Source organism: Amphiprion ocellaris, chromosome 16 (assembly GCF_022539595.1).
Source record: "Amphiprion ocellaris isolate individual 3 ecotype Okinawa chromosome 16, ASM2253959v1, whole genome shotgun sequence".
In the NCBI taxonomy this organism is placed as follows: Eukaryota; Metazoa; Chordata; class Actinopteri; family Pomacentridae; genus Amphiprion; species Amphiprion ocellaris.
The window spans coordinates 31,614,001-31,634,317 of NC_072781.1; the positions used below are offsets into that span (position 1 = coordinate 31,614,001).

At 39.3% G+C, this 20,317-nt stretch overlaps 1 long non-coding RNA gene across 3 annotated transcripts in view; it reads right to left on the bottom strand.

Moving 5' to 3' along the window:
- Positions 1 to 1,709: 1,709 nt before the first annotated feature.
- The window catches only part of LOC129350793 (uncharacterized), a 29,757-nt gene continuing 11,149 nt past the window's right edge, over positions 1,710 to 20,317 (bottom strand). For 2 of the 3 annotated variants that reach the window (XR_008604309.1, XR_008604310.1), the window contains exons 3-4: positions 18,540 to 18,694; positions 1,710 to 2,023 (exon numbers count right to left, since the gene is read on the bottom strand). This is a non-coding gene — a long non-coding RNA (uncharacterized LOC129350793). Of the gene's footprint in view, positions 2,024 to 15,869; positions 17,408 to 18,539; positions 18,695 to 20,317 lie in introns of those variants that run through there. The other variant, XR_008604311.1, reaches the window with a different exon arrangement.

Genomic DNA, 20,317 nt, shown 5'->3' on the forward strand with positions numbered 1-20,317 from the left:
CACATCTCTGCTCCAGATGTGCAGAAACGCCCTCTATGTGCAGCAGAGTCTCGGTCCGTCTGTGGCTTGGAGGAGTTTCAGGCTTTGACTCGACAGATTTTACAGACATTACCAATCTGGTGGAGGGAAAACAAGCCTTGGCAGAGAGTGAGAACAGTTACACAAGCAGCTATTTAGCTTTGTCTCAGCCTCCTCTGCACATTGAAGGGGGAGAGTCCTGCACAAACCTGCAGCGTTCTCCACTTTTCCATAACCACATCTCTTAGGTTGGAGTGGGAAAATAACGGTTTCCAAAACACTGCAGCCTGCAGAGGTGCCAAATAAAGTAATTACATATGTTTTGCCTCTACAGAGCACCTTTAAAAGCTGGGTTGAGCCTCATCGGGTCCTGAGATTGGCATTTTAACACTTGTTAGGACTTGTATGGCACAGTGAAAGTCCTTCATGTGTCTCATAAGATGCCGTTCCACTGCAGGAACTCGAGATAAAGCAAATGTTTAGATTCGATTTTTTTATTTGTCACATACACATACAGTGAAATGCAGTGACTGTCCACCAGGCTTTATAGATACAGAATGTTTAAATGGGTAAAAATATAAAATACAAATAATACATACAACTATAATATACAAGAAATACAAACTGGTAAAACTGACATATTTATGGAATGTACACAGTGCAAAATGTAGTGGATGTGCAAAAGTGAGGATGTACATTCACACGGAGAATGTGCAGTCTGATGTGCAATGCTGCAGAATTTAGTTATGTGTTTGTAGGTGCTGACTGGAGGTCAGCTGACAATCCTGAGACTCTCCTTTGTTGACTTGATGAGGTGCAGGCGTCGGCCGGAGCCCAGCCACTCGAACAGTTTGTTGTGAGGCTGATGAGGATCCTTCATGATCCTGTTGGCCCTGGAGAGGCTCCTCCTGGTGTGGATATCCTGGAGGGTGAGGAATGTTGCACCTCTGCAGGACTCATCGGTCACAAACACTGCCGTTTCCGTACCGATAGGTGATGTTTCCAGTCAGTACAGTCTCCACCACTCCACAGTAAAAAGTTGTCATGATAATAATAATAATGAATTATATTAACAATATTCATATATGGATGAACAGACAGACAATGCAAAACAGTGGCATATATTTACAAGAACCAACACCTCAGTACACTACACTCTATTCATATTATGTGCCAGGAAGATGAGCATCTCTACATTTTCAGGCATGACTGAACTCCTGGTTTTGTTTAATGCAGCCAGCATTCAAGAAAATGCGCTCTGACGGCGTGTAAGTGGCCGGAATGCACAGGCAGTATTTGGCTGCTAATGCCAGTTTAGGATGGCTGTCACAGTTTTGTTTCCACCATCCAAGTGGGCCAGACAGGACTCTAATGGAATCTGTTAAATCCTGCTCTATCTCTAACTTGGCAGATTGATCTGGCTCCTCAGGGTGTTCATCGTCGGAGTCTGACAGCATTAGCATTAGCATGGATATCTCCGTCTTCGGCCTTTTGTCTTCTGAATATTCAATATACAACCATAAGAGCCGAAAATTCGGATATTTGGGTCCAGGCCTGTAGAGGCCCTGAGCAGTCTGGATGGTTCATATGGTAAAAGGAGGTCACTGATATACTTGGCCTCTAAACCATTCAGAGCTTTACAAACTAACAAAAGTATTTAAAAGTCTATCCTCTGAGGGACTGGAAGTGATGTGATCGACTTTTTTATTCTTGGTGAGGACTCTAGCAGCAGCGTTCTGGATCAGCTGTGGTTGTTTTATGGACTTTGTTAGTCAGACCTGTAAAGACACTGTTGCAGTCAAAATGCGTTGAGGTCGCCAGCCAGAGCGGCGCCCCCACCACTGCTCTGGATCTTCCCCTGAAGTTGGTGATGGTCTGCAGTCCTTGCCACAAACTCCAGGGATCATGCTGTTGGAGCTGTGATTCCACTTTGTCTCTGTATCTCTGCTTAGCGTCCTTCACTGCCAGTTTCAGCCTGTACGATGCTGCTTTATACTTCTCAAACCTGTGAGAAACAAGCTGAACGTTATGCTAGTAATTCGGCAACAACCAAAATCCCAATTAGCACAGCTTTACACAAACTGTATATGTTGCATTATATTGGCTGTTCCAAGTCACTGTAGTCCTTTTTCATTCTTTCATCGTCTGAAACAAGATAAACATGGATTTTGTCCGTCGGTATCGTCTATGTTTACCTCAAAAGTCTGACCCAGCTCCACATTTTTCTCGCTGTCACTCTCACTATTAGTCACACGACTCAAGCAGTGATTTATGTGCATGATGCATGTAGCAGCTCTAAAAAAGACATTATAAACTGAGAAAGCCTGTCAGGTAGCATCAAAACCTCGGCTAGCTCATAACTCATGCTAGAACTGACTCCAGCTGTCAGTCTTCCTCTATGAATCTCTGCTGACCCTCTCGTCTCTTTGTCAGTGCCATAAAAAAATGGTGTTCCACGGAGAAATAACGACCTGTTTGAAATGACATCCATGGTTCCATAAGGCTGTTGGTCAAATTCCAGAAATTACTCCTCCTGCTCTCTGACCACAAGTGGAAATCCACTATCTTCAGTTTGTCATACCATGGGAAAGTCATCTGACTCCCTCCCCTCCATGTAAACAACATGGGGAATATGGCAAATATCCAACAGTAGACATAACTTGGTCTGCAGGGGCGTCCATAGAAAATAACGGAAATGAGGATCTGTGAAGGCAGAATAAAGGTCACTGGCATTGTTTCTGTCCTCTATGCTCATGCAATCACTCATTTACCATTTCCTTCATCTGTTTAGAAAGGAAACATGGTCCAAGAGGTTTGTTTTCAACACCCACTGTTACACTTTCTAAAAGAAGTTTTGTGATTTGAGCACATGAGCACAGAAACAAGAGGAATCGTAACTTTTCTTGCATATCCATAAAACTCATCAATATGGCTAATATTATACAAAGCTGAAAGGTAGTCTTTCAGCTTTGTACCTCTAATATCTTAAGTCTGACAACTTCCCCTGTATTTACAACACTCTCTCCTGACAGTAAATTTTATGTGCAGTTCAATATTGCAAATTTCAGTCTGAGATATATATACAGCATACAACGTCTTCTGTCCTTAGACCAGGAACTCAGAAGAGGAAAAACTCCCCCAAAAAAGCTTTTAATTGGGGGAAAAATGGAAGAAATCCAAGAAGGGATCCTCAGGTCAAAAACAGATATGGATAGCTGTGCACAAACAGCTCATATGGACAATTGACATGACAATATTAAACTGTAAATGTATTCAGAGCTGTATTACAAACATGTCTAAATTTGGCACGAAGATTTATCAGGCCTTGTGCTGTTCTAAATGACAAAGTATATATTTGCGCATTTCATTTGGAGGACTCTATGAGGCAATAAGTTCTTTTTGTTTTCGTTTTTCTCTTGGTCCTAACATTGACATATTTCTTCAATTAGGAGCTGTATTTGTCAAATTGATTCAACGTTAATTGGGGATGCACATTGATGCTGATATTGGCCCATAAAGACTTTAAAATTAACCATCTGCATTGGTTCTAATCAACACTGACAGGCTGACAACTCCTGTCAGCCTAAAGGTCCACAGTTTTATTTGAAAAGCTTGGTTGACTTAATGTTTTCTGCAATTAGGTGGGGAAATACTGTGCATATATACACTACTGTTCAAAAATTTGGGGTCACCCAAGCAATTTCATGTTTTCCATGAAAACTCACACTTTTATTCATGTGCTAACATAATTGTTCTGTACCCCGATGGAGATATTCTATTAAAAATCTGCCGTTTCCAGCTAGAATAGTCATTTACCACATTAACAATGTCTAGACTGGATTTCTGATTCATTTAATGTTATCTTAATTGAAAAAAAAAACTGCTTTTCTGTGACTCCAAACTTTTGAATGGTAGTGTATATACATATAGGTCAAAATGAGTTGGAAAACATCCACATATTGGATATCGACAATATGATGCTGACCTAATAAGCCTTGAAATTTGCAGACATGAGTTCATGCTGCAGAATAATATTGGACTACAGGTGAAAATTAGCTGTTTGGCAGATTTCTAGTTTCATTTTTTTGTGCAACATGTATCAAACTATAGAGTATACGTTGCACGGCCACAGGATGGCACGACAACTACTAAAGCGAATCCTGTTTTTCTTGCCCACTGATGTAATTTCCTCCATGAATGACACACAAAGATAATAAAAAATCATCATCTAAATTGTAGATTAGCAAAAGAACTGGGCTGTGACATTAGTGGAAACAAGACCATGGGACGTTCCTGGGTAGAAGGAGATCGGTGTCGACCCAGAACAGCTAGCGCGACAGAATTAGGTTGGCACATCGAATTATGTCACCGTATGTTGTGATCAGGGAAGAGAAAAACAACATCAAAGTAATAAATCCAATCAACGACCCCATTAACAGCAGCTCACACTCTGTAACTGGTGTACTTTTACAGGGTCGGTCGCTTCCACCAGATCAAACAGAAACTTGGTGTTCCTCCACAGGCATGCTGTGTTCATCATTGGAATGTTGCTAGTGTTTATTTTTACCTTCAGCTGAATAAAGTGTTAAATGTTAAATAACAGGGCACAATGGAGGTCTACAGGACTCTTTAGCACTTGTTTATGTATGTAATGACTGTTTTAAAACACAATATTAGGCACATATTTAACCATGGAACAATCATCAGTCTTACATGAGAAATCAAACTGCCAGTAACTTCCCCATCTGATGGGTGAAGCAGCAGCCATCAGGGATGAGTTGATTTGTCTTTTGCTTTGAGTTGGTGCTACGACGTTTACAAACACGAGTCAACACTTTAAAGTTGTGTCACTTCCCTTTGCTAGACTTTCCCATGTCACTTCAGAGAAACAAAACATTGCACATTCTCTCCATTTCCTGAGATGTTTTGTAATGATGGTATACAGAAACTGTACCAAGGGAGTGTTTTCCGTATTCGTTACTTTCAATTACAGACCAATCTGGTTAGTTCAAGGCTTGTTTCGTCTAAATTCCAAAGAGACCAATTGTCCCTCCATGCATTTGCTATATTCACTTTATTGTGTAGGGGACACTGACATGGGGCAAAAGGGAGTTTGCATCCATCACAGGGCCTAAACGTGTTACGCTCCCAATCCTATTTACAGGGTCATGCTTTATGCCTCAATACCTGGGAATTTAAGTAGACAGCAAATCATCCTCCATGTACAGCATCCTCCTCAAAAATGCAAGATTCATATTTGAGTCTAATACCACAACAGAGTGTCTTGCTTCTTAGAATGCAGATAAAAACATTATACAGTCCAATATGCTGTCAACACTGGTTTGTGGTTGTTTGCTCCTGCCACCTTCAAACTCCTCGACGCTGTGTTATTAATTACTTCAGACTTAGTCATGTGTATGACACTGTATGTTAAAGATGGCAGTGGCCTCCAGGTTTTAAAGGCATTGCAGAAGTGCTTTAGACTTGCTTTCCTTCTAACGGCCAGCAGGGGGCGACCCCCCTGGTTGTAAAAGAAGTCAGATCGTATAGAAATCTATGAGAAAATGGCCCAACTTCTCAACTAATTTATCACCTCGGTTAGGGTTTTCCTAATGAGTTTATGGTCTTTAATTGTTACTTTCAAGTTTCATTTAATACAACATGGTGTTTTTGTCCCAATTGGAGAACAATGAGCAATAAAGTAGTATGGTGACTGTGTCCTTTAAATAATTCACTTTTACTAATTTCTGTTAAAAAATGTGTTAATAGCTGCTAAGGGTTAAAATAGTTTGTAAAAGAGATTTATATATTGATAGTGGTTCATCTGATGACATCACGTCCTGTTAGGTCACTTCCTGTTTACTTTCTCTTCCTGGTTCTTCAGAAAGCAAGACAGACATGTTGAGCATGCTCTGAATGTAATCCGCTACCATCTGCTAAAAGTCATCATAGAGGCAACGGCGTAAATTGATATATGTGGTGTTCAGGAAGCTAAAAGAATAGGGATACTTCTGTTAAAAATGATATTGGATAAGAGGTTTAAAAACGGAGTTGACATTTACTTACAAGCTGTAAAAACACGCTAGTGGCCAGTGTGACTGTTATCCAAAGTGCATAAAGTGATGTAATTTCATGTTTTGAAGTCGCTAATGATGCTATATTAAGTTAAAACACAGATACCGACAATTTGTATTGTTTTGTTTGCAGTTTTCACCGACATGTTAATGAGGAAGTGTGACAGTAAATAGACAATCTTGGTACGACTCTGTCTTCATTGGCTTCGGTTTAACTGTATGTTTAGTCAGAGTTTCAACACGTTACAGTGGCTACTTTGTGATTGATAAGTAATGCGTCAGATCCACCTTCACTCCTTTCATCTGGTATCAGAAGACCAAGATGATAGCGACCAAATTCCAAACTCGAGGCTTCAAAATGCTTCACAAACCAATATTGGCTACCAAAACTTATCAAGTCACACCTCTCCATGACATCCGACATCGATCAGTCTCCTGACCTGATGACCTATGCCTTTTTTAGACAGCTTCTGAGACATGCTAAAATAACCCGCCGTACTCTCACATACCCATGGCATGGAATGTATACGGTCTCTTATTACGGGAACAGAACATGTTCGTGATTAGGAGCATGTTAGATGTGATTCGTGGTGGTGACATGCATGGGGGAGGATGGGGGGATTTTGTGCCAGCTGATCACTGTAATCATAAATATTTGTAATCTCTATGGATTTAAAAGTTCAGCGTAGGCGATCATTTCTCTCCATCTAATCTGATTTTTGCTTTCTGAATTGTGTGTTGCCCGTTACATGTGTAGCCATGATCTCAGTTCGTCTATCATTTTCATTCTCTGTCTCTATCTTTTCCTGTTTCACCAGTTTTCAGTGTTAGCTGGGAGAAGATTTGAGGTCGTTTGAGTTTTGAGCAATGGCCGTAACGATGCAACAGGTGAAAGTCATGGTGCATTTAAGGTCACAAACTCAAGGTCTGTCTTATTCTGCAAATCTGTCGCACTTCATTTGTTTGTCTTCATTTTGTCATAGTCAAACAAGCAAAAGACAACCATTAACCTTGACATTACTTCACAGATGGTTACCTTGGTTTAGTTTCCTCTTTTGGTTGCATCTGGAGTTTCACCAATACAAAGACTACTTTGTGATTGCAAAACCAACAAAAACACACAAACTGTGTACATGCCCCTCCGATGTGTGCAACACCTGGTGTCACCACCCACTTCTCACCAACACTGCAACGTTGCAACATGCAGACTTGTGCTTTATACAAAAACAGGACGTGACCAAATGAATCAGGTGAGACAAAAGGAAAACATTGGCACAACAACCTCCACAACACCAGAGAAACAGTTGATGGTACTACTGTCTCTTTATTTTATGCTGGTATTAAAATGCAAACTGTTTTACATTTAATGTCTGCAAGAATTGGCTGTCATTTCTTGCTGCTACTTTAACACACTGATGCTACAAATCTGCAGCTCATAGATTTAAGCGGTGCTTTAACATAATAGAATTCTTTGCCCATTAGGTTCCCATTAGGTTTGATCAAATCTGACCACAACTAGGGTGCCATGAAAAGGTATTTGCCCCTTCTCAAATTCTTATTTTTTTTTTTTTTGCATATTTTCCTCACTTTAAAAAAAAAACACAAAATGACACAAACGATACACAAAACAACGAATACACTAAATGACAAAAATAAGACAAAAAACACAAGTGAGGCAAAAAGGAAACAAAATGACAAAAACGAAACAAAATGACAAAAACATGAGATAAACAACAAATTAGACAAAAAAAGACAAAACAACAAAAATAAGACAAAATATTACAAAAATGGGACGCAAAATGAAAAAACTGAGACAGACGACACAAAACAAAAAAGAGACAAAAAATTATACAAATGAGACCAAAAATGACAAAAGCAGGAAACAAAGCTACAAAAAAGTAGACAAACACAAGCAAGACAAAAAACCCACAAATGATACATAAAACAACAAATAAAGCAAAACGCAAAATGACAAAAACGAGAAACAACAGAAATATGACAAAAACAACAAATCAGACATAACATTACAAAAATGAGACACAAAACGACAATAGAACGAGCAATCTAGTATTTTACTTTAAGATCAAAACAACTTGTCATGGTCTAGAAATTATTTTAAATTTATACTTTTACAAATTTACAATCTGCAGTTAATGTCTTCTCTGTAATTTCTACACTTTACAAAGTCGTCCTGTGGGCCGGACTGGACCCTCTGGAGGGCCGGTTTTGGCCCATGAGCCGCATGTTTGACACTCCTGGTTTAGAGACAGTTATGAGCAAAAGAGACATGGAAGTATGATTCAGGTTTCAGCCTTTTTCCTTGAACTTAATGAAAACAGTCCAGATAGAAAATGACAATTAGAAGATGCATTAAAGTACTGACATGTTGGTCTGCAGTTACAACCAGTGGGATGGCTGGAAGTAGGTCAGTGTGATCACTGTGCTGTGGTTGGTTTTTATTCCTCCACTAATCCTCCGGGACTCACTGTTTCATCATCAGGTGATTGTGATTTGAGTCAAGAGGAATCACTCTCATAGTTCCTGACCGTGAGCAGCCAGCTGGGAATGTGTGAGCGTTTGTGTTGTGAAACCAGGGAGAGGCTGAACGTCTCGCAGCAGGCCGAGTCTTGTCCCAATAAACTGACGTGAATCACTTCAGCAGGACCAGTTTGATACATCACAATTCATCAGAAGTTTCTCCATTCTACCCTGATGCTGGTATTTATAGGGAGAACGGGATGCTGTGACAGTAACAGAAGTTTTAAAGATGCAGGAGGATTTATTACAGAAGTAAGAATAGTTACAGCGTTAAGGAATGTGGTGGAGTTATGTGACGATCAGCGAACGTTTGTCTGTCTGTTAGCAACATTACTAAAAATACTCCAACAGATACTACTGCTGGTTTCTGTATTGTAACGGCTTCATTTCTGGCAGTTTTTCATCCCTGTGTGTCACTTAAACTCTCTTCAGCACTTTACGATGGTAAATAATATCTTTAATTCAAACTTGGATGGTTGAAGCTGCAGAAAATGCCCATTTTTTTAATAAAAATTATTTTAAGGATCATTCCAGAACTGGAGGACATTTTACATCCCCATCAAATTTCCATTAATCCATGTACAAAATACTAAAACATGCAGGTGTTGTGTAAATGTTCTTGTCCTCAGACTGAATCTAAAAAAAAAAAAAAAAAAACTAGGAGAAAATAATGTTTGAAAATGTTTTCTAAAATACCAAATAAGTCTGGAGTTCTCCCTAAAATGCCATTTTTCTCTTGTTCCACCTCCTGGATGACCAAATTCAATCTCAAATAAAACAGTTAAAATTAAATTTAAATCTCCTTTTGGTATTATTTTTTTTTCCACTGATGTCTCTTGTAATTGTGGGAACATTTTTTTTTTTTTTTTTTAATAAAAAATATTTTAAATAATAATTATTATACATGAAATGTGTCCCACAACATGTACCTGACTCTGTTGACATTTTTGCCATTTTGTGTCTAGTTTTTGTCATTTTCTGTTTGGCTTCCATTGTTTACTGTCTCATTTTGTCTTGTTTTTGTCATTTTGTGTCGTTTCTATCATACTGTGTCTTGTTTTTGTCCTTTTGTGTTTTGTTTTTGTCTTCTGTCTCGTTTCTGTCGCTTGGTGTCTTGTTTTTGTAATTTTCTGTCTTGTTTCTGTCATACTGTGTCTTGTTTTTGTAATTTTCTGTCTTGTTTCTGTCATACTGTGTCTTGTTTTTGTAATTTTCTGTCTTGTTTTTGTCATTTATATCATCAAACAGTTTTCCTAAAGAATGTGTAGAGCAAAGCTATGTCCTCTCTTCTATTTTTCATATTTTCATCACATTGTCAGCCTTGATTGAATGTCTCACTCTACCTCATATTATCAGGATCAGACTAATTCTTTGGACTGTTTTCCATCAGTCAGTTTGTCCTCTTGGTCAGCAGTAACAGCAGCTAAATATCTAGCTTCTACTGCTGAGAAAAAGATCACATTAGCATGGATTAGTAACCCTGTTACTGTGATTAGAGTAGGGTTAGCAAACAACACAGAAAACATGGAATAAAAATGCTACCATTGATGTGGAAGCTGAGCCAATCAGTACCTATTATTGATGAATATGGAGCAGAAAATAGTAAAAGAGAAGGTTTATTTTTCAACCATTTTGAGGCCCAAATGTCCTCCAGTTCTGTGATGACTCATATGAACAACTGTACAAACATACATGAGCTGTCACAGTGGGTGTTTACTTGATTCGCAAAGCAACACAAACACAATGCTAGCAATTGTCTCTGGAGCTCATTCACCTCATCACACAACATAAACACAATTATTGGAGCAGAAACATCACAGAGGTCAAAGGTGAAATGCCAAATGAGGCAAAGTAACAGGAGGAAAACATCTAGAGGTTCTTCTGACAGTGAATCCAGACTCTGAACTAATGAGGCTGCAGTGGACAGTTAACCCTCTAATGATGCTGCTGGACCCTATTAGCTTCACAATGCCTTCATTTCTGACCAAGTTATTAAAGCAACACTCGATACGTGACTCTCAGTGTTGCACCGCTGTCACCAGCAGTTAAAGTTTCCAACATACTGCAACCAGGTCATCGTGACTGATGTTCAAGTGTGGGTGATGGAGGGAATTAGCTTCATTGTGACCGCTTGATGTTTCTATTCTCCAATCACAGCAGCTGCAGAGTGAAGCTGGCGAGATGAAGCAGCGATGAAAGTCACACAACACGGCGCTGACATACAAGTCCGGGACAAAATGTAACAGGAAGCCGAACATGACAGCGAAGGACCCTGCATGACGGGAGAAACCTGAGCACCGCACTTCAATCACGCAGTAAAAATAGGCTTAATCACTTTAATATTTTCTTTTGGTTTCCTTTTCATCACTTGCTGTAAATCTGGTTGGCAAATCTGATTTTTCAAATGATATGAAAACAACTCCATCTGTGAAATGAGGTCAGAAAAATTGTGACCAAGTTCTGAATGTTCCCTCAAATATTTAAGGCCAAATGTGTACATAAAACTCATGTAACATAGTTCAGTGCAGGTTCAGGTGCTCCAGTAAACACAGATAAACTCACTTGGCAACACAATAAACTATTCAATGTACACACAGAGTACAACATGTCTGTGCTGTAAAGAAGAGATAAAACCGCCACAGGTGGACATCAGATACATGGAGCATGTGATCGCTGAATAAAGGCCATGTGAGGTAAAGTTCAAACATGGTATACGACACTGCAGAGCGCGTGAGGTTCAAATCAGGTCAAAGAGGTGTGAGAGGGTAAGAGTGGCTGTTTAAAAGGTAGTAAAAATAATTCAGAGATGCTGGGACAGAAGATGAAACTGTGCAGAAATGTAAATGAAACAGAAAACTAAAGAATTGTTTGTCTGTGCAAAGTAGAAACAGCATGAAAAGTGATGAAAAGGTGAAGAGTTCAGCTGACAAAGCGCTGCTGTGATCAGAGGGCAGAAAAAGGAGAAGCTCAGACACCAGTTCTAACCTGCTAATCTGGTACAAACTACATTATTTAGAAAGAGTTTCGTCCTAATGAGTCTGAGTAACTTGTACTATCTATACAAGGATCATCCCAGAACTGGATTTTTGAAAAATAAACTTTTTTTTTTTTTTTTTTTTTTTTTAAAGTTTGCTGCTCCATATTCATCAATAATAGGTAATAAACTATCAAAGGCTTGATTGGTTCAGCTTCCACATCAATGGTAGCATTTTTATTCCATGTTTTCTGTGTTGTTTGCTAACCCTACTCTAATCACAGTAACAGGGTTGCTAATCCATGCTAATGTGATCTTTTTCTCAGCAGCAGAAGCTAGATATTTAGCTGCTGTTACTGCTGACCAAGAAAATGTCCTCCAGTTCTGGAATGACCCATATGCATTTCTAAGAATACAGTACCTACAAGGCAACATGTCAACGAAAGCTTCTTTTTTGACAGCTTTGGAGTTACAGTGTTCTTCCAGCTGAGACAATTTGGCCTCTATGAAGCCTAATGTACTAAAAATGTGTTGTAAATACTGAACTGCTGCTAAATCAGTAGACCCATACCAAAGGAAACATTCCCCAAACATTATTTCTCACACTAATAATGTTGGTTCCTGGGTTTTCATCTCCTGCAGATGTGGATGGACATGACCGTTGGACGGTTTGGTGTTTGTCCCGCCTTTCTTCCACTGATTAGATGAATGGATAAAAAGTTGCAGTGACAGCGCAGAATTTCACCAAAAGTTGAGTATCTTCCAACTCTTGATGACCGGACAAAAACACCACTAACTCTGTTTGTACTGTGGTGTAAATACAACAAATCTCATTGCAAGTAGCTGAGAAAAATACCCTCTACCCTGGTCCCGCATGGTAAAATCTATTTTTATTGTGTTTTTTGTGCCTTGAAAACTTGGCGGTGTAAAATAAAAGCTATGAGAATATGAAACCGCTTACTACTGCCAGTCCCCTGGGCTCCTCTTCAGCTAGCAGCTGCCTCTCAGTTCACCAGGTTTATTTACTTTCTAGTGCTGCCTCTGCTAAATGTCTGAACCACGAGCAAAACTTATCAAATGTTCTGCTGGTGGCTGCAAGAGTAAATATAACAGTCGTCATGCACTCCCAGCATCTAGGGAACTAAAGATGCACTGGACTATTTTAAATTTTGATGGCAACGACCCCACATCAAAGGGAAATTCTTAATGGTAGCACGTTGGGGCTAATGGTACCATTAGCTCTGATGCTATGCCCACAGGTCAGAACTCTGTGGAAACGGTAAACGGAAACTGTAATTTAAATCAGTGGGTTACTGTTTTCATGATGCTCCAAATGAAAGAGAAACTTAAGAGGAAGAAATACTGTCTATAAAAAGAGAGTGATCGATGAGTTGCATCTTGATAGTTTTAATGTGACATGCAAAAAAATTTTTAAAAATAATGACACAAAAAGAGGGGAGACGAAAATTCCAAACTGCAGCTTCAAACTATGAGTGATGTGGATGTTTACTAGTTTGCTGCAATGTTCTTGTTTCCACGAGTGTCTTGGGGGTCACAAAAAGTTATTTTCATCAAAGCGTTCCATCATAAATCACCAGTTCAGCACGTGCAGTGTGTTGTAAAGCTATACAAGCCCCTTCAGAAAAGGTTGGGAGACATTAAGATTAAATATTCTGGGTCATGTTTTTCATCCTGTCCGTTTTCACCATTTAATGTACATACTTTTCACATACTTTTAAGCACTTGCATTAAAGAAAAAAAATACCTTTGGGCTTTTCTACACATCTGAACTTATTTTAATATTGTGTCACTTGTTAAACAAAACACAGCATAATCTGTGTTGTCATCTAGAGTTAAATAATCCCACAAAATGGAATATGCAACCTGCTATAATAATATAGTTCAATTTTAACACTGTAAAATGACACACAAAAAGCACAGAAATGACAAAATGTGCCAGAGATGCTGGTTTTACATTCCCATGATATGATTCTATAAAGGAGAACATCCACATCTTATGTTTTGGTCATCTTTGTATTCATGTGCTTATTTTAAAATAAGTAGTAGAGTAGTTTATATCAAAAATCTCAACTTTACAATGTGACATTTCAGTTCTCCCTTGGACAGTCTACAATGGAAGCATTAAAATTGTGCTCATCATGCCTCATAGCATCAAAAAAGTTGAGAAAACTGGATTCAGTTTTTGCTCAGGAGGCAAAAGTGAACTAAAGCTGGGATGGACTGAAGTTATTCATGCACGAGAGAAGCAGCACTGTAGTTTTTTGTCTGAGGGGATGTTAATGGGGGCGTGTTGTGTCTGCTGTCAGACGCTGAAATGAATCATGAGTCCACGTGAGTCTGAACAACGAGAGTCTTTCTCAGAGGGACAAAGAGAAAAGGAACGCTTCAGAGGTTTCATCAAACCATCAACACACACAATTCACTCAGCTCAGAATACCTTCAGAAACACAAATACGACATGACTGTTTCCAAATAACACAACGTGCAACCCTGCTAGTGAAAACACAGAGGACTGTGAAAGTAAAATTAACCAGAAGCTCTTTTTAGTTGTCATTTAGTTAGTAAGTAGAGCAACTTTGCTGTAGTTTATAATAGAAGAGTTCCCTCAGGGTCAAAAAGGTCGAGGTTAGAGGTTAGCTAGAGAAGATAAGCTTACCCCTAAAAAATCTTTGACAAGATGACCTCAGGCTTCTTCTTATATGGTATAAACTTACAACCTATTTATGATGAGCCAATAGGAAAAGAGTTTCCTATAAATGCAGTTATATTATAGGAGAGAGGTCTTCCCCACTGCAATGATGTACTTTCATTTTCCAGATTGTTGATGATAGTAAATCCACCCACCAGTGTGTCTGTATCCTATTCAAGGGTGAGGAAAATATCCCTGACACTTGTTGGAAAATAAACTCATTGATATTACTCAACCAAAAAACGCTGCAGATTTATGTGACGATCGGCGTTGGTTTGTCTGTCTGTCCATCTGTTAGCACCATTACTCAAAAACAGATTAACAGATTTGGATGAAATTTCCAGGGAAGGTCATAAATGACACAAAGACCAAGTGATTAGATTTTAACAGTGATGCAGCTTATAGTCTGGATCCACGGATTTGTTACAGGTTTCTGTATCATTGCCAGATAGCAGCACAGCGTCACCGTAACCATGACAACAAGTGAACACTACATCAGCTGCCTGCTGATGATCACATGATTGTGATCCTACTTCAAATCCACCACTGAGGACTTATCTGGACTTATCCATTGGAAATCATACAAGGAACAATTGATTAAATTGTGGGGGTGTTTCTGAGTCCCATCAATTCCTGCAGCCCGCCACATATTTAGGTCATGAGATTCAGTATCCGTACATAACGTACACATGCAGAACACACACCTGTGCTCAGCGCAAGGTCATTTTGTTTGTGGGTACATCTATATTAAATGGACTCATTCTATGTTGCCATGATTTCTGATCATCAATAACTAATAAACAATGCTGCATTTCTGACAATGACATATGGAGGAATGAACAGCCTTGGAGGAGTACTGCACTCTCTGAGTACTTTTCTTGTTTTTTTTTTTTATGGTAAGCAATGGAATACAAATGCTAAAATGTCTTGTCATGATAAATCTTTGTATGAGAAGTGCTACCATATAAAAACAAAAGTCTGACTGGTTGATAGATTAAAATAAAAAACAGGACAAACAGACTGAGAAACAGTTTTTACTGCAGGGCCGTGGCTTCCATCTCAACTTTCTCATAGAGGAGTGAGCAGAAACAGTGTTCTGTGTTTTTATAGTCCTGATATGTGTGTTAACAAGGACTAAGCCACTCTAAAGTCAATGCTGCACTGCTCTTCACTGCACTTTTGCTGTTTGCTTTTTTCAATATCATGTGTAACATTTTATTTTCATGTATAATATTTTGATCACATGTGTAATAACTTTTAATGGGCGACATGTCAGTAATTTGCAATATTTAATTTTTTTTGGTGTGAAGTTTCAGTTTATTCTACTTTTCTTTTCAAGTCTTGTATTTTTTATGGTGTGCAGTAAAACACAAATGCTAAAATGCCTCATCATGACAAATCTTTGTACAAACTTTCATTAAATCTAATCATTTAAGAGTACTTAATGGTTAGTGTGAATGTATTTTAGCCTCAGTAATGTAATGAAAAAAGAAAACGTGGACTCCTGCTCCACATGCTGACACGCCGTCTAATTCTGAACAAGGTCCAGCTGAGGTCAGAGCTCTGAAAGGCTCTTTAGTCCTGCATCACCACTTCTCTGTCTCTCTCTCTCTCTCAGCTCCCTGCCTCTCCTTATATTTCCTCCTCACCACACACTCCCATTCCTCCCCCTCCTCCTCCCTCCAGCTGATCACGCTCTGCTGGCGTGGACCTGGCGTGGCTGCACAGGCGGGAGCGTCGCATTACAGCTGCACACTTCTGCAGCGGAGCGCTACAAGAATAGCTGCTGCTCATGCTCAAACATGACTCCAGCCAACACAGCTGAGACAGGATGGTGCATTACGATGAAAGTGTCGGTGTGCACATGTGAAGACGTACAGAATGTTCACGTGCAGTAAATGGCTTGCCATTTATGTTTTATTTTATTGGATCCTGACACCTATAGTCATGCTCAGGCCTATGTTTAAATGGCACATTACCAAGAGTCGGTGCAGAGTTGCATCATCTTATCAGGGAGGTTCACAGTTCAGACACATGAGCAACATTTCACTGAGGACATTAAAGGAGCACAAACACTAATATTTCAAAATTAAACATGAAATAATTACAGTTACCAGTCAGCATTGTTTCCTTGTCAGAAATCACTACAGACATGTCAAACTTATTCCTCTATCAACAGAGAGATCAATCTTTTCAGTATCTGTTTGTCAAAAAATGCTTGGCTGAATTTACTGAAACCTGATGTAGAGGTGGAGTACTAAATGTAGATGCATAGTTTTTTATTTAGGGCTGCACAGTGGTGTAGTGGTTAGCACATTCGCCTTGCAGCTAGAAGATCCCTGGTTCACGTCCCGGCTTTCCCGGGATCTTTCTGCATGGAGTTTGAATGTTCTCCCTGTAGCATGCGTGGGTTTTCTCAGAGTACTTTGGCTTCCTCCCACAGTCTAAACACATGCTCAGGTTAATTGGTAACTCTAAATTGTCCGTAGGTGTGAACCTGTGCAATTTGTCCCCTAAGTCAGATGGGATAGATTCCAGCCCCCGCGACCCTAGTGAGGACTAAGCGGTGTATAGATAATGGATGGGTGGGTGGAAGGTTAAGCAGTTGTTATGGCAGAGTTCTGTGCTCTCTGAGTGTGATTCTAGTTGTTTAATATGTCTGTAGTCATCTCCACGTCCTGCATTCAACACTTCTTGACAGCATCAAGTTCCTGGGCGTCCACATTACATCTGACCTGACCTGATCCCTGAACACACAAACACTCTTCTTCCCTAGGAAGCTGAAACATGCTGGTTTCTCCCCTCAGCTCCTGGCAAACTTCTATAGAGCCACAATAGAAACCATCCTCTGTTTCTGTGCAACAGTGTGGTACGGCAGCGAGGACTTAGCCCGGGTGGTGAAAACAGTACAGGGGATTGTAGGAAGTCCTCTTCCAGACCTGGACTCCAAAATGGTATCCCCACTGACCCCACCCACCTGGGAAATGGACTGTTTGTTCAGCTTCCTTTGGGTAAATGGTACAGAAACATCAGAACTCCAACTTTCAGATGGAAAAACAGTTTTTATCCCAGAGTTGTCCAATCCATTCCCCCCTGCACACACAAATAGACACACTATGTGTAATAAAGAACTGAGTCTTGCACTGGCCTGCACTTTACCACCCATCTCACTGCTCATTTTGAACTCTATTGTTTTATTGTCAGGGTGTATGCTAAATGGAAGTTCAAGGAGAAAAGATAAACTGCAGGTTACTACAGAGAAGCAATAACATCATCAGCATACATAGATATCTTCATCCTCTATTGTGAATTCTGATCTAATTTCAGTCAAAAGTTTAATATACACTGATAGCTGACATTTACATTTGTAGAATCATTTGTTTCTTCCAGCTGCCTAAGTGGAACAGAGCTTAAGATTTTTTGGGGTTTTTTTTTTTGTGTAATTTGCACTACTTTTGATGCAAATATAACAAATGCTGGAAAATCTCATTGGTCTAAGAGTAAATTTTTCTTGGATCTGTACCCACGTTGCGTGCTGGTGTAAGTGAGTAGGTAAAATATTGTGTGTGGTGACTACAAACCGAGACCAATATTCTAAAATACAAGTTTTTTTGTGTGTTCAGGTAGTGTTTGCTTCCTGTTAGCTTATCTTTGGAGGTGTTTGGCATCATGTATTGTTTGACTTGTTCCTCTCTGTGTTATTGTCAGGATTTGTACTGAAATAAAAGTTCGAGAAAACCGAAACTGCAGGCTTCAGAGAGAAGTAATGACATCATCAGCATATGTATTTTGCTAAACTTACAGCCTCCTTTTCTTTTTGTATTGTGATTTCTGGTCTAATAAAGCCAAAAGTTTAATATACACTTTTGCAGACATTTACATTTACACTAACGTTTGTTTCTGCCAGCTGCCTACGTGGAACGAAGCTTAATAGTTTTATGTTTTTATGTAATTTGCACAAATATAACAAATATTGGAAAATCTCATTGGTTTCAGAGTAACTTTTGGTTCTGTGGATTCTAGTTACATATTTATATGGTCTGAGCATTTTATTTTATTTGTATATAGTGTGCCTTTTTCTACTTTTCATCTATAGCTGTGAGTCACCCATCAAAACAAGTCTTTTCATGTTCCTTCTTTGTGGCTAACCCTTCCTGACCCAGTTTCATGTCAATAAACTGCAACTACTTTTCTGTACAACTAAACTGCATTCTCATTTTCTCACCTGTGACACAGTAGTGAAGGTTTGCAGTTTGAAGGAGCCACAAAGTTCACATAAGGAGGCAGGAGGGTGGATGTGGGTCAACAGAGGACTTTCACCCGTCAGATCAGGGCTGGTGTCTTATGCAGGAACATTATTTTTCAGCCTTCTTGTAACTTCTGTAAGTAGAAAAGCAATAAGATATAACTACAACAAATTACTGTAAATAAAGTAAGTACGCTAAAATAGTGCTAGAATAAAAAAATAAAAAGTATTGCTGTTTGAGGTAATAAGTGATATCCAGCAAAAAATTTAAATATTGCACCAAACAAATTTATTGATTTGTTGTACATGAAAATGGAAAAAGAAGCAAGCAACAAAAAAATAGGTTGAATAAAAGTAGAAACATGGTAAATAAAATTAAAATTGAAGCACCAGAATCTTGTAGGAGTGTGAAAAAGATTGCATGTTTGTTTACTTGTGGTTATTACTCTGTCTTTGTTTAGGAACCAAAACTACATGATGCAGTTTAGTAAAATATCATGATTTGGTTGATACGAAATACGAGCATTTCAAAACACTTTTAGAGCTTCTGTTCCATTTTCTGGTTTTGCATGGAATTGGTTTGCTGAAAAGGAGCGACATTATGTAGCGTCACTGAGATGCAGTTTAGTTGTATAAGAATGTAATGTTGTTGAGACTGGTTGGATAAATCCTGACCGAGACTGGTTCCTGTGCTTGTTTACATCCTGCCTGATTAGCTTGGAGCTCCAGCCCTAACTTCTTTCCTGGATGCCGTCATGGCAGACTGGACTGCTGCCCAGACCAGTGCTTAAACCAAGCTGCAGCCACGTTTATATGTGGTTTAAAAGAGCACATAGACTGTCTTTATGTGAGCAGCTTGCCCTGTTGTGACTCAGTCTGCCCACCAAAGGCCAGTGATGATCAGGCGGCTTTGTCAAACGTGGTAAAAAATCAATTCTGGATCTGGAATCTGGAAAGTTGGGGTCTTCAAAAAGTTCTCAAGAAAGAGTCTTCAAGCAATCTTCAGAGTTTGATGCAAATAATGTTTATTCAATACAGAGCTGTAAGAACAAACCTGAGCAAAATGTCAAGATTTTAACTGACTGCACAAAGCATCCGTCTTATATACCTATGAAAACTTCTCCTAAACACCCATCTTCCACTCTGGAAAGCCACAACCCATCATCTTAATACCCAACCAGGATGTATAGGATGTATTCATATCAAAAGTTTAACCATCTCTTTTTTTACTCTGTCAAGGAACACGCCGGAGTTATGTGACGATCGGCGTACGTTTGTCTGTCTGTCTGTTCGCAACATTCCTCAAAAATGCACAAACGAATTTGGATGAAATTTCCAGGGAAGGTCAGAAATGACACAAGGACCAAGTGATTAGATTTTGGCAGTGATGCAGCTTATAATCTGGATCCATGGATTAGTTAAAGGTTTCTGTATCATTGCCAGATAGCAGCACAGCGTCACTGTAACCATGACAACAAGGGAACGCTACATTAGCTGCCTGCTGATGATCACTTGATTGTGATCCTACTACAAATCCATCGCTGTGGACTTATTGGGACTTTTCCATAGGAAATGATACAAGGAACAATTGATTAAACTGTGGGGGTGTTTCTGAGTCCCATCAGTTCCCACCGCCTGCTACATATTTAGGTCATGTGATTCAGTATCATGTGACTTAACGTACGCATGCATAACACATAGCTGTGCTCAGCGCAAGGTCATTTTTTAAAAAGATTTCTTCTGTCAGAAATGATAAG